General features: G+C 37.2%; 1 long non-coding RNA gene across 2 annotated transcripts in view; it reads right to left on the reverse strand.

The window, feature by feature from the left end:
• LOC144236520 (uncharacterized) overlaps positions 1-14,638 on the reverse strand; it is a 72,741-nt gene that overhangs the window by 10,479 nt on the left and 47,624 nt on the right. For both annotated transcript variants that reach the window (XR_013336584.1, XR_013336585.1), the window contains exon 2: positions 1,679-1,807. This is a non-coding gene — a long non-coding RNA (uncharacterized LOC144236520). The remainder of the gene's footprint in view (positions 1-1,678; positions 1,808-14,638) is intronic.

The raw sequence follows: 14,638 nt of genomic DNA on the forward strand, positions 1-14,638 counted from the left end.
TACCAAAGGGAGTAAAATAACAGTAGCAACAATAGCAATAATAGAATACTAATCCTCCAATGCAGCGCATTTGCACTTGAAATGAAAATAATGTGTTGTTTTGCTCATTACAAAAATTACAGATATTTACTGTCTACTAAAAATACTAAGAAAACAGAGAAAATCACAAAAAATAGAGTAAAAATCATTGAAGGCCTTTCATTAGGATAACTACTTTTAATTGGTCTGTAAGCATCCTTCTACCTCTATATATACATTAGCTCATGTAAAATTGTATTTCCAAATTTACATATACAGGGCCATATTGTACAATATATTTTCATTTAACAAGATAGTATGCATAGTTTCATGTTATTAAATACATTTTTAAATGATTGCATAGAATTCTATTGGATGCATGTATCTTTGGGTTAATAGATATTTAAGCTATCTTCAATTTTTTTTTGCTATTATAATTAAGACTTGAACAAGCAATCTTTAGCACATGTATTGGCAGATTTGTGCCACTTTTTCTTCATAAAAAAGGACTGTCTTTACATTTTAATATGTATTGCTGTCCAGCAGAGTTGTGTTAGTTACTCTGGAAGCAATGCATGATCAAACTCATTTACTTTTCTAACATTAAGCTTACTGTTGCAAGCCCAAAGTTCCATCACCTTTGTCATCTTTGCTAAATTGATGGGTGAAAATGATACTTAATTGCGGTTTATATTATTTCTTAAAGTCACAGTGAAGTTTAAAATATTAACCTGAATTATTAATTCTTTGTCAATTGTACATTTATCATGTTCTTGGTCAACTATTTTTCTACCATTGATTTCAAAAAGCAAAATATATTAGGGATTGTCAATTTGGTCTGCCTTGTTTGGTTGTTCAAATAGCTTCTTGAATTGTCATTTGCTTTTCAACTTTGTATTTAGTATTTTTTAATTGTATAAAATTTGTAATCAACATTAGTCAAAATTGTATGCAGCCGATTCCACACTTCTGATTTTCACATCATGATGTGCTTAAAAGAATACTCAGCCCTAATAATTTTATGTCTTTACTTTTTACATTTAAATTTTGTGATTGAGTTCCAAATGAGGGGAGATAGGACACAAGATGTTTTAAATTTAAATGGCTAAACAACTGTCCCAATATTCTTCAGTTAAAAAAATATTCTTTTGCTCAGTTGTTGAAAACCCTCTTGTTATACACAAAATTGACATAGATACCCAGTCATCTTTTTGCAGTCTCCCTGCCACTCAATTGCATGTCTCTTCTTATAGCGTCACCACCAGCTTTAATGACTACAGCTCTATGGTATGTTTTGATATCTGGTGAAGAAAGAATTCTTCATTCTATTTAAAGAACATTTCTAGTTCTTCTTCTTATGTGCTTTTCCAGATGAACTATAGAAACACTTAATCAAGTTCCAAAAAATTTTTCTGGATTTTTAATTAAATAAAAAGATGAATTTCAGTAGAATTAAGTAGAATTTAAGATGAATTAAGTAGTGGTTTGTGACATGTCAAGTTGGGTAGACCAAACTACCTCTCCAAGAATTCATTTTCCTGTTTGTTTCCTGTTTACGTGCATCCTGGGAGAGCTTCTTGGGTGAGATTTGGCTGTGAAAGTGAAGGTGAAGCAGCAGCTATTTTGCAACTCACACTTTATCAGCGATTTGCTGACTCACTTGGTTGCCATAAGGCAGCAGCTGGACCTGCAATTGTTCCACTTCTTCAGCTAGAAACTTCTTTAGCTTCTCTGACTCCTAGACCATGACCAAGGTCCCAGCTTCTGAAGGATACCACACCAACAAGATCTGAAATGGATAGGACTAGTGTGAGGAAAGCAAGGCACCTAGGAGACCAAAGACTCTCATATTTGTGCAAGTACCACTCTATGATTGCACATACCTGAGCATGCACACTTCCTTAACTTTGATTCTTGGATCCCCTGCTCCTAACACTATACAATGCAACAAGAACTTTCCCAGGTTTTGGTTGGTCTCTGTGAGCTCCTGATTTGGTTTGTGGGTCCCAGATTGTTTTTGCTTTGTCCCACCTTTTATTTATGCTCTGGCATCAGACACAAAGACAACAGCTAGTTGAACTAGTTCCCATAATTGTATAAAGTTAAATCCCTATAACAAATCCCCCCTGCCACACACACACACACAATCCCGGAAAATACTTGAACTAATTATGGTAGACAAAGTTGAAGGACACTAAAATATAAAAATGCTCTTGAGAGTCAATAATAAAAAAATATATATAGAAAAATAGACCAAGGATATAAGAAACGAACAATTCTTAAAAATCCAAATTAATATTTTAAACTTTACTAGTAATCAAAGAAATCAATATAAGCACAATTAAACATCATTTTTCACCCATCACATTGTCAATGATGATATGTAGGTATCCCCTCAGCTCCATTCCATTGCCCCCTCCTTCAATAATCAAAATCCTATTTCTTAAGCTATATAAATGAATACCACTCCTGATTCCATCTTGTTACAGTTATCTGCAGAACTCCAATCACTGAAGATTTTATCCCCTGGCTCACCATTTTCTCTGCCACTAATGCTGTCATCATTCTTAATGTCTCACGAATTACCTGTCCAACACCCTGGACTCTCAGTTCACAGAAATCTTTCCTCTCAAGGATTTTGCCCTTCATGTCAACTGAGCCCTCTTTCTCACACTCACACCCTCTCTTGGACTATCCCTGAGCACTGCACCACATCAGAAATCTTGATGTCAATCATTTCACTGTCACCAAGCAAATGGTCAATTTAGTGTTTAACAATTATAGAAGCAAGGGTTTAGAAACTTAAGTAATGACCTCACAATACTAGCACTTTGCCTATTGCTGGTTTTCATGCATCTTAGCTCCCAGATTATAGTCTCTAATGCCATTCTCTATCCAAAGGAACCAGGTAAATGTGAAAGTGGCTGATTCTATGTCCTTGGTGAGGAATAAATCCAGATAGTTAGGTCTACAATATATTGTTGTGTCCAGAAATCAAAAACACTTGTTTTTAAAGGTGCTTAAACTATAAAGGAGCTACATAAAGTTGCTCCTGAAGATTGTTACCACAGTCTAATACCAAAATAGGATAAGTATTTGGAGAAATCTAAATCTATGAAAAGCCATTAATCTCTAGTAAAATTTATAAATATGAATATTAATATGATATATTTAACCAGTTACAATATAAAGAGAGGAAGCAAGATTAGAACATGGTCACTTTTAAAATTCCATTTTTAAAATGTAGGCTTTTGTATATATGGATGTTGTTTTTTTCTATACTTACATGCCTGTCTATGAAATGCGTTATTAAATCTGAAATTGATGGTCATTTTGACTCACAAGAAATGGCAATTTCTAGGGCTCCTGGGTGGCTCAGTGTCTGACTCTTGATTTCAGCTTAGGTCATGATTCCAGGGCTGTAAGATTGAGCCCCATATCAAGTTCTGCACTGAAAGTGGAGCCTTCTTAAGATTCTTTCTCTCCCTCTGCCCCTTCCCTCTCTCTACATTTTTTAAAAATCTTCTTAAAAATGGCAATTTCATGTGTTCAGCCAACACATACACATTTATATGTATCTGTGTAGGAAACAAAGGTTGTAAACAGATAACTATAAATGCCACAAATACTATTCAAAGAATTGTAAATAATGATTTTCTTTAGGGTTCACTCAAAATAATTGATTAGCCCAATATCTGGAAAAGAGAGCTCCTAAGATAAAATTACCTCCTCATCCTTTGGATGACCATAATATTTATCATTAAATAGCAATAGTGCTCAAGAAAGTGAACTGAGGAGACATCTGACAAATCCTTGCTGAGAATGAAGAGAGAAGCAACATCAGATATCAACAGATCTGGTTTGGAGTGTTCCATGTAAGTAGTAACTGTAAAAGGCTTTGATCTGAGCTAACAACCAGGTCCTCATAGGAGAAGAGCACACCATACTGCCTTGGTGATCACGCATCTCCTCATGGAAGTTACAGAGGCAATGCTTCACTGCCATTTGACCAATCTTAGCAGAATGTCCTGCAATTTTTCACAGAGCAAGGGGAAATAAATGTGATGAGGAGCCACCAGGAGACAGTGCCTTATCACACTCATGTGAGAGACTGCCAGTCCACTGTTTCTCATCCGTCTCCCTAGCTCCAGCTGAGTACACGACTTTAATCTTGACCCTCCCTTAGGGTACAGCTGCAGGCTTCTGTGTAGGGGTATAAAACTGCTTGGCTGCATTTTAGAGTTGGCTCCTCTACAACAGAGCAGCCCACCACCACTCATGACACGTATGCTCTGGGCTCTGATTGGTGCCATCTTGTGATACTAGGGAAACAGGAAGCTGACCCTATCCAGCTTGCTTTTGCTGTCTGAATCCATCTGGATTGATTGCTTTCTCTTTTTTTCTTTTATGTTTATTTACTTTTGAGAGAGAGAGTAGGAGTGAGGGAGGGGCAGAGAGAGGGGGACAGAGAATCCAAAGCGCGCTCTGTACTGACAGCAGAGAGCCCGATGCAGGGCTGGAACTCACAAACCACAAGATCATGACCTGAGCTAAAGTTGGACCCTTAACCAACTGAGTCACCCAGGATCCCCTCATTGTTTTCTTACCAGCTGAAGCTATAGAGGTATATGGCAAGCCAAGCTAACAGGTGCAGCACTAATACTTGTGGCCCATTAGCCACAGGGCTGCTGCTTTGGGAATGCTCAACTGCTTGACAGTCCTCTGGCCCAGCCAAGAACCAATTGTTCTGTAGTTCAGAGACAAACATCTCAGCTGGTCTGAAACATTATCCTTCTTGTTTTGAGTCTGACATGATTAATGACACCTTGAGAGGCAAAGAAATAAGCACAAAGAAAGAAAAGGAGCAAACCTATAATTTTACTACTTTGAAATGCCTTAAGTGAAACAATAAATGTTTATCATTATAATAATTTGTGTGCATATTTAAGGCAGAAGAAGCACTTAAGAAACTGATATGTTAAATCATGATATTTTTTACAATATTTAGAGATTTGTGTGTTTGAAATTAACATCTAAATGTTTAAAAGGAATTTATTTGTAATGAATACATTTTTGCTTTATTAATAATGCATTAGTTGTACCAGTAGGGTTTAAATTTTTAAAACTTAACAGATTTATAAATTATTAAATTGAAAACTGAAATAATCATAATTAGTAGCAAGTGTTCTTTCCTAACACAAAGAAGCCCAGACATTATAGATTCCAGTTACGTCACTCCTCTCTCCATCCAGCCTCCTTACCCTAAGGCACAATGCAATTCTGTGACTCTGACAGCATTTGGAGTCCATTGACCCCAGTAATTTACACTTCCTACTACTTGCTTGGTGTTCTCACATCTCTCTTTCCTGGCTTACACTTTGTAGTCCATCACCGGAAATACTTTTCTGCAAACGCATTCTGTTTTCATGTTCTCTTTCTACACATACTCCACTGGCAAAACATTGGTCCAAGGTTCACCCAAGTATTCCCTTACTCCATGCTTTACTACAGCTGGCTGACTGGTCATACTTTAAATGTATGACTAAAACTTTAACGTGGGCCTTCAGCATTGCTTAGCAATTCTAGAAAATTGTCTCAATCCAAGATGACAACTTTATACTTCCTCTCTGTTTCAAATCTCCAGAGTTTTTTTTCCATTTCAACTGATGACCTTGTTTTTCTGTTCACTGGGAAACCAGAAGAAAACGATCTCATCTTCCTGCCAGCAATCCTACTAACATCCCCATTTATATTGCCATAAACTCTGCCTTCCTCCTATTGTTAGGGATGGCCACTACCTCCACTTATAAATTTAATTGAACACTCTCTTAAGGACTTTGTTCCTACAATTACCTGCTTTTTTCTCCTCTGATTACCTCATGCTCTTTCCACCAGTATAAAAATGCACTAATTTTCATAGTAAAAAAAATCCTTATTGACTCTAAACCTTCCCCCAAGCTCCATTTTTCAGCAAAACTCTTCTCAAGAGTTTTCCATATTAGCTTTCTTTCTTTCCTAACACTCATCCTCTCCATTTATTTAGTCCAAATCACTTCACTCGAAGGGTTTGTGTCAAGGCCACCAAGGATTATCTTGCTGAATTTAATGGTTAATTTTTACTCTTCATATTCCTCCAGCCTCTTAGCTTATCTCCTTCTTGACTTCCATCGCTTAGCTCTAAGATGTCACACTGTCCCTGTGTTCCTATTGACTAACGCTCCTTCTCGGTTGTCTTTGCAAGCCTCTTGGCTTAGTTCTAGGTCTCCTCTTCTCCATGTCGTTCTCCCTAAATATCTCATCTAACTACATATTTTTATTTTTTAATGTTTATCTATTTATTTTGAGAGATAGAGAAAGAGCAGGGGAGGGGCAGAGAGAGAGGAAGAGAAAGAACTGATGCAGGGTTTGATCTTACGAACCACAAAACAATGACCTGAGCTGAAATCAGGAGTCAGACACTTAACCAACCGAGTCACCCAAGCACTCCTACCTCCATATTTAAATCTGGAGGCTCTGTCTCCAACCTGACCTCTTCCTTGAGTTCCAGACTCCTATATACTTCCTTCTCAGTTCACTGGGATGATTCCTAGGTATATTTGCCAGGATTTTCCAGAGAAACATAGTCAACAGAATGTTTATATACAGAGAAAGACATTTATCTTAAGGAACTGGCCTGTGAATTTATAATGTCTAGCAAGTCCAAAATCTGCAGGATAGGACAACAGGCTGATCACCCAGGAAGAAGCTGATGTTGCATTTTTAGCTCAAAGGCTATCTGCCACAGAATTCCCTCTTGCTTGGAGGAAGTCAGTCTTTTGTTATAGACAGGCCTTCACCTTGATTAGCTGAGGTCTAATCTAGATCCTCGTAAAGGATCATCTACTTAAAGTTCACTAATTTAAATGTTAAATTCATCCAAAAACACTCTCACAGAAACACCCAGAATAATGTTCGACTTCATATCTGGGTGCTGTGGCCCATCTAAGTTAACACATAAAATTAACCATCACAAAAAGACTTCTTCAATTAAACATGTCCTCAAATGTGCTTTTCCCCAAAGCTTCCCCATGTCAGTGAATGGTACTTCCATTCACTTATTTGGTCAGACCAATACTTTATATTCATCCTTTATTTATTTTTCTTTTGCTTCATATCCAATCCTTTAACTCATTTGTAGACTCTATGTTCAATTTGTCCTGAGTGTATCCCTTCATACCACTCCTAGCACCTCCACCCTGGTGCAAGCCACTATCATCTTTTGCTTGGAGGACAATAATAATATAACCTCCTAAATGGTCTCCCTACCCTCAGAATGCAGATAGAAAAGAGAGAAGGTTCAAGGCCTGTGCTTTGAGCTACTCCAACATCAAGAGATCAGGAAGATGAGACCAAACAAGTAAAAGAGGCTAAGAAGAAGCAGCAATAAAGAAATTAAAAAATCGGGTGTTCTAGAAGACCCTTGAAGAAAGCATTATAAGAAAAAGCAGCACCGGTAGAAGATTTCCTTAAAAGATAAATAGTACGATTTGACAATTAGGCTCAGCGATGTGTTGATCAGTGGGACGTCAACAAGTACAAGTTTGGTGGGGTAGAGAGGACAAAATCCTTCAGATGTTCAAGAAATTATGGGAGAAAAGAAATTGGAAACAATGAGCATCTGCAACTATTTTAAGGAATCATATTATGAAAGAAAGAAGAGATATGTACTGGTAGCTGGAAGGACCAAGGAAGAGCTAGATTTTTAAAAGATAACCAAAATAACTGCAATGTCCAAAAGAGAGTAGGAAATTAGCTGTTGCAGAAGGAAAAAAGGAGAACTGTCAGAAGTGGTGAGCAATGATGAATTCAGTGCTCAGACGGACAGACAGAAGACCAGTCATTGGGTCCATAAGGCATATGGCAGAACATCCATACTGACACTGGGGAAAGACAAGTGTGCAGAGAGAGATAAGTGTGCACGGAGAGACAAGTGTGCAAGCACAGACGCACCTCACCCATGGAAGCTCTAGGTAAGTCCCTGGATAATGTCCCCTGAGCTTGGACAAAGGTGTCATGTACAGCACCCTCAAACGATAACCTCTGATGTGATTGGTCAGGAATCTCAAGATAAAGACAAGGAATAGACCTTAGGGAACACAAAACTCATAGTGTTTAAGGTTTCCAGTGTATCTGGGGCAAGTGGCTTGAAGCCTCAGCTTCAGCAAGATTTGAAATAAGGAATTTTTTACCCACAGGAGCTTGAGGAGCTCAAAGTGGCTTTTCCACAGGTAAGTGGCCAGTTTCAATCTTTTTCATATGAATTTATATTTAAATTGGGGGTAGCGTTTGTTCATTAAACTTACCCAGGTGCCTTCAGTGAGCAGAATCTGCACGGTGCCCTGTTGGCCCTATTAGGATACCCGACGTTCTGCCTGTGAAGTGGCCTTTCTAACAAGGAGCTGGATACCCTGACTAGCTGTTGATCTCATCCAGGTAAATGGATCTAGGTAACCATGGGCTTTATGGCTAAGCCCAAAGTGTTATGAGGAATGAATCTGGGAAACGTTGGTGGAGGGCACATTTAAATTCTCTTTCCCTGACATTTCCTTCCATGTAGAGGGACATAATCCTCTTGACTCCTCTGTTTCCACACCCACTCCTCCCACGGAGGGATGGAATACTTTATCTGATTGGGGGGCTTGCAGGGAGAAAGTCGGGCATGCAAAGTCCAGTTGCTTCCCCTTCCATTTCTCATGTAACCCAGCTTGCCCTCAGAGCCTATGTAATTGAGGTGGCTCCAGGACGTGTGGTAATATTACAGATAAAGTTCCTGCCCTTGGTAGTTTAGTTCTGCCTGTGATTAGGAGCACAAATCTGCTAAATTCTGGGATTCGCATTTGGAAAGCCCACTATCCCACAGAAATGAGCAACCTACTCAAATACCAACTTTACCAGTAATTAAGGTGATATTTTGATCTTCCATAAGCTCTACTCCTTGTCTATCTTTTTAAATAGCTCCAAATTCAGGTGGAGAAGAGGGGTACCACTTACTGGACCCATTTAAATTTCCAGCAATTTCACTCATAAAGGCTCAATACAAAGGCTACAGCTACTCTGATTTAGAAAGATTTAGGTTTTCTAAATACACTTGAAAGTATGAGTTCAGTCTATTTTCATTACTTTTACATTTATCCTGAAATATTTGCATATGTAAAAGTCTATTTGAGTATTACTGCCAAGTGCTTAAAATTAGTCCACAAAAAATGAACTACAGACAGAATAAAATTAACATAGACTGTAGAAAAACACAAAATGCCTTAGGCTTACCATTTTATTACTAGTACCAAGTGTGAATATATTTCCTCCTGCATATTTTAAATTATTTTGAACACTACCAATCTCTAGGATCTATTTACATGGATGATTATACATTGAAATTAACCTGCAATATAACCCAGATTGAAGTTTTTTTAATCTGCTAGGCAAAGAATGACATTGTTTGGCATCTCACACAAGTCAACAAAAAATAGAAAAGCAGCTGTTTAATGAGGTTTTGCTAATTTTTTAAATAATGAGATGCCAAACTGGTACCCACACACCAAAAAAGCTCAGCTCTGATTAAGGTGATATCAGATATCAGTGTCAACAGGATTTCTTAAATATAGTGTCTTCATGTGGGCTCTTCCAGTCTGTCACAACTTAGTGGTTTTAGTAATGAAAAATCATGCATGAGCAAAATGTTATTTACAAATGCAAATGTGCCTCCAAAAATAAGTTTTTAAAGTAAATCTTACAACTTTTCTGAAAGAAGTTAGCCATTTGACTTGTATTAGGTTCTGGTACCTACCTAAAATATAGCTCCACTTAACATAACTTGTATTCAATTTTAGTACCTTTTATTTTGTTTGTCACCCACACAAAAATTTCTTATAGAATATGATGTCATATGTAGAAATTTCCATTACATACTTCACATTCAATACTAGACATTGTGTATTTAGGTATTGTCAGCTCTCACATCAAAAAGACATTGGAACAAAATAAAATAAGTACAGTATCTTTTCTGACTATTCTAGGCAATCACTAAAGTGAATATTTTGGGTACTAAATTTAGTGACTCCATAGTTTAATAATATCTGTCGGGGCGCCTGGGTGGCTTAGTTGGTTAAGCGTCCAACTTTCGCTTAGGTCATGATCTCGCGGTTCGTGGGTTCGAGCCCCGCGTCGGGCTCTGTGCTGACTGCCAGCTCAGAGCCTGGAGCCTGTTTCAGTCTGTGACTCCCTCTCTCTCTGACCCTCCCCTGATCACGCTGTCTCTCTCTCTCTCCTAGAAATAAATAAAACATTAAAAATTTTTTTAAAAAATAATATCTGTCATTTGGGGATATGAATTCATCATTTGGATAGCTTAAAACATCAAACTAATTAGTCAACCAATCAAAAACATGCATTCTTTTGAATAAAGAAGATCTCTGGCTGAATTCAAACTAATAATGATATTCTAATCTTTGAATTAAATATGAAGTCACATTTGGCAGTAATAATGTTACCATTTATTGTGCCAGGCACATATCAGATGCTATACACTATCATATCTCATATAACTTAATCCCTAAAACAATGCTAGAGTACATAGTAATAGTCTAGTTTAACAAATATGAAAACTGAATCCTAGAGAGGTTAAGTAACTTTAAGTACGATCACACTGCTTGTAGGTAGAAGAACTGGGATTTAAAATTTTTTAAATGTTTTACTTATTTCTGAGAGAGGGAGACAGCATGAGCAGGGGAGGGTCAGAGAGAGAGGGAAATACAGAATCTGAAACAGGCGCCAGGATCTGACTAGCTGTCAGCAGAGCCCGACGTGGGGCTCAAACCCACGAACCGTAAGATCATGAACTGAGCCGAAGTCGGATGCTTAACTGACTGAACCACCCAGGTGCCCCGAGCTGGGATTTAAGCAGAGATGTCTGCCTGCAATGCTGTCCTTTGTCTTTACAGAATAAAGTATTTCAGGTGAGGATCCATTTGTACAAAGTCATCATTTGTGAAATGGTTGATCTGGCTGGCATGGGGTTGAGTTCATGGCAATGGTTTAGAGCAAGGCAAGCCATTCAGGCTGAGGGTGAATTCTAAAATCTTTTCCTTCATTAATATTATGAGGTAAGTAGTTGAACTAACTTATCAAAGCATCCTTAATGACAGGGGGAATCTGATATGGAACCATAATCCCTAGTCACGTCAGGTTTGTACAGATAGGCTAAACATCTGAAGCATTTGTGCCCATTTATTATTGAACTGAGCTGTCCACAAAAGCTGTACAGTGTGTTGGTCTTATACAGATATTATTTAAGATCGATACTTATGTATACAGAGGAAAACTAAGGGCAACAAGATAATTAATACCTCCCAATGAAAGGTCCTTCTCATAGGATTTCTTGAAGTTAAAAAAGATTATGGAACCTTCTGCCCACGTATAACTCAGTTTTTGCATACATGTATTTCCCAACCCATTCTTGGCTATAGTTTGTAGCTCCAGATAATTATTGAATAAAAATCACAAATAAATGAAATATGTTTCTAATAGAAATATATTATTGAAAGTAAAACAATAACGATGATGGTAATAGGCCTGAGTATTATGGGACAAGTAAGTATTTAGAAATGACTAAAAACAGAAATTAACAACCAATTTTCTGAGAAATCTCAGAAACATACAAGAATTTGAGGCAGTGAACAGAACTGTTTGTCACGTTAATGTTAACACTACTCTTTCCATTTGGTTGTCCACCTAGCCTACAAGTCGAGTGGTTCGGGTTACAAATCCCTGAGTTCTAAAGATACTAAGCATGCTAAACTTTCATCACAGACACATATAATCCATCTCCATTAGGGAGAGTAATGCACGCCGATAGCACTAAATGTCAACAATCTGCACTCACGAACTCAATCAGGAGATTTCAGTGAATCCAATTTTTCAGAATCCTTTAGTCTTGAATATATTCATATCCTTTGACCCCGTAGCTCCACTTCTAAAAAATTATCCCACAATAATAACCACCCACATATACTAAGATATATGTACAAAGATATTCAGTGTCATAGTGAAAGGCTAGAAAGAGGGAAAGCTAAACACTTATCAATAAAAGAATGATTAAATAATTATTATTATTATGAAGTCATCAAAAAGAACAAGTTAAAAATTTTGTACTGACATGAAAATCTCTTCAAAATATACTGTTGGGTAAAAATAAGCAAGGTAAAAGGTAACATCTAAAGTATGATGTTTCCTTAAAAATAAATGTGTTTAGAATATGTGCATGTAAATGCATAGGAAAGGAACCAGGAAAAATACCAAATATCTGGCATTAGTCACTTCTTGGGAAAGGAGAGAAACTGGGAAGAAAAGTGAGCAAAGGGAAGTATTCTCATTTTTTTGTAAATATTCTATGTTGTTTGAATATTTTATAATAAGAATCCTGTAGTACTTGCGTAAACAGATAAAGAATTTGGGGTGCTTGGGTGGCTCAGTCGTTTAAGCATCTGACCTCAGCTCAGTTCATGATCTCACAGTTTGTGAGTTCGAGCCCCATATCAGACTGTGTGCTGACAGCTCAGAGCCTGGAGCTTGCTTCGAATTCTGTGTCTCCTTCTCTCTCTGACCCTTTCCCTCTCTCTCTCTCTCTCTCTCTCTCAAAAATAAATAAAAAGACTTAAAACAATATTTTTAATAAGATAAACAATTCAGTTATGAGACTAAAACTTTGCTTTTAATATACTAGGATATTATTTGTGGGGTGCCTCAGTGGCTCATTTGGTTAAGCATCTGACTTTGGCTCAGGTCATGATCTCACAGCTCGTGAGTTCAAGCCCTGCGTTGGACTCTATGCTGACAGCTCAGAGCCTGGAGCCTGCTTTAGATTCTGTGTCTCCATCTCTTTCCCCACCCTCTCTCCCCCTTCCCTGTGTCTCTCTCTGCCCCTCCCCAACTTGTACTCTATCTCTTTCAAAAATAAACAAACAGTAAAAAGTATTTTTAAAGGATATATATTTTTATGTGGTGGGTGGGTGTGTATATATGTATATGAAACAGTTTTTAACTAATTTGACTCTTTGACCCAAGATATATTTATAGTTATAAATTGTTCCCAAATCTGTCTAGTATGAAAACTTTTTGTTGAAATCATGTAGGGATTTAAAATGTGTATATAATTCATGTAGCAAACCAAGCTAAACCACAACAGTGATATCAAAGTCCAAATGCACTGCTAAGTTTAGAATTCCAGACCTAAAATATTCTTGGGAACGTTTCCTCATGATTCAATCTTGGTTTTAAATAATAGCATTTATAGTTTTCCCACATCTAAGTTGCTGAATAGAGGACAAAGTTAAATGGAATGGTCATGACTGGTTAAGTTGGAAGGAAGCCTCAGGCCTCGATTTATATTTTAAAATTAAACACAAAGACCCCTCTATCAGTATTCACTGTGTCACACTCCCTCATTCGTGCATGGCATTGTATAGTATGGTGCTTGAACTTCTCATTTCAGCACCTGCAGTGTGGAAGGAGCAGATAAGAATTTTCCCTTTTATTAATCTTATGTTAAAATGTCTAATTCAAGCAAGAAACACTTTACCTCTACATGTCATAGTTACTTAATGAAGAAGGCACAGGAATGGAAGCACTGTTAGATCTAAACATACTAAGAAATTAATTAACCTTCAAATGTTGTGATCGTGGACATCGATGACTATTAAGTAGCAGCAATAAAAATGCAATCAAAGACCCATAAACCAGGAAGCTTATCACAAAACTCCTGAAATACTCCAGGCCTTTTTTAAATTTCTAAGGGTCTTTGCTATTCATTCACTGATTTTTTTTAAATTTTCAGTCAAAATCTTCCCTACATTAATCCTACTTCCTTTTATTTGGTCTATCGTTAATATGTAGAATTCAATTTCCTTATCACAAAATCTCCTTAGACATTTCACTAAAGCATGAACAAAAAAAATTTTTTCTTATGATACCTGGGTTTCACTGAGTAAAGCCAGTTCAATCTCATCATGACCTGTAATTACTTTGATAATAACAGCAAATATCTGCTTTCACCCTTGTGAGAGATTCTTTAACTGGATGAAGTCCCAGTTGTGTTGAATATTTCTACCCTTATGCCTCACATAAAGGTTATGAGCTCTATTTGTTTCAGTTCTTTTGGCTGGATAAAGGGGAGGGATGAACATATGGTACCTCTGCAGGTTAGGCACTGTGCTAGGTGTTTTCAGAAGTTTCCCTGTTTAATTTGCCCAACTAACTACTGAAATGGATATTACTTTCTTCACAAAGACTCAAACAGTTGTGTAAATTGTTGAATATTACATAGCCGGGAAAAGGCAGAGCCTGGATTTCATGCTTGTATGACTCCATAATATCAGTAAAATCCAACTCTTGAAATATGAAATTCCAGGTCTAGCTAATACTCATTGCAAAGCTGATGCTTCTCAAACACCTGTCCAATCTCCTTTGGGCTTTCTGTCATTGCACATTTCTCTGCTCTCAGATATTTGTAACACTTCCCTCAAATGAAAGAAAAATTGATCCCACCAAACAGAAATACTGGGGAAAACATCACCTGCAATTGGAT

This window comes from Crocuta crocuta, unplaced genomic scaffold, assembly GCF_008692635.1.
Source record: "Crocuta crocuta isolate KB4526 unplaced genomic scaffold, BGI_CrCroc_1.0 scaffold286, whole genome shotgun sequence".
NCBI lineage: Eukaryota > Metazoa > Chordata > Mammalia > Carnivora > Hyaenidae > Crocuta > Crocuta crocuta.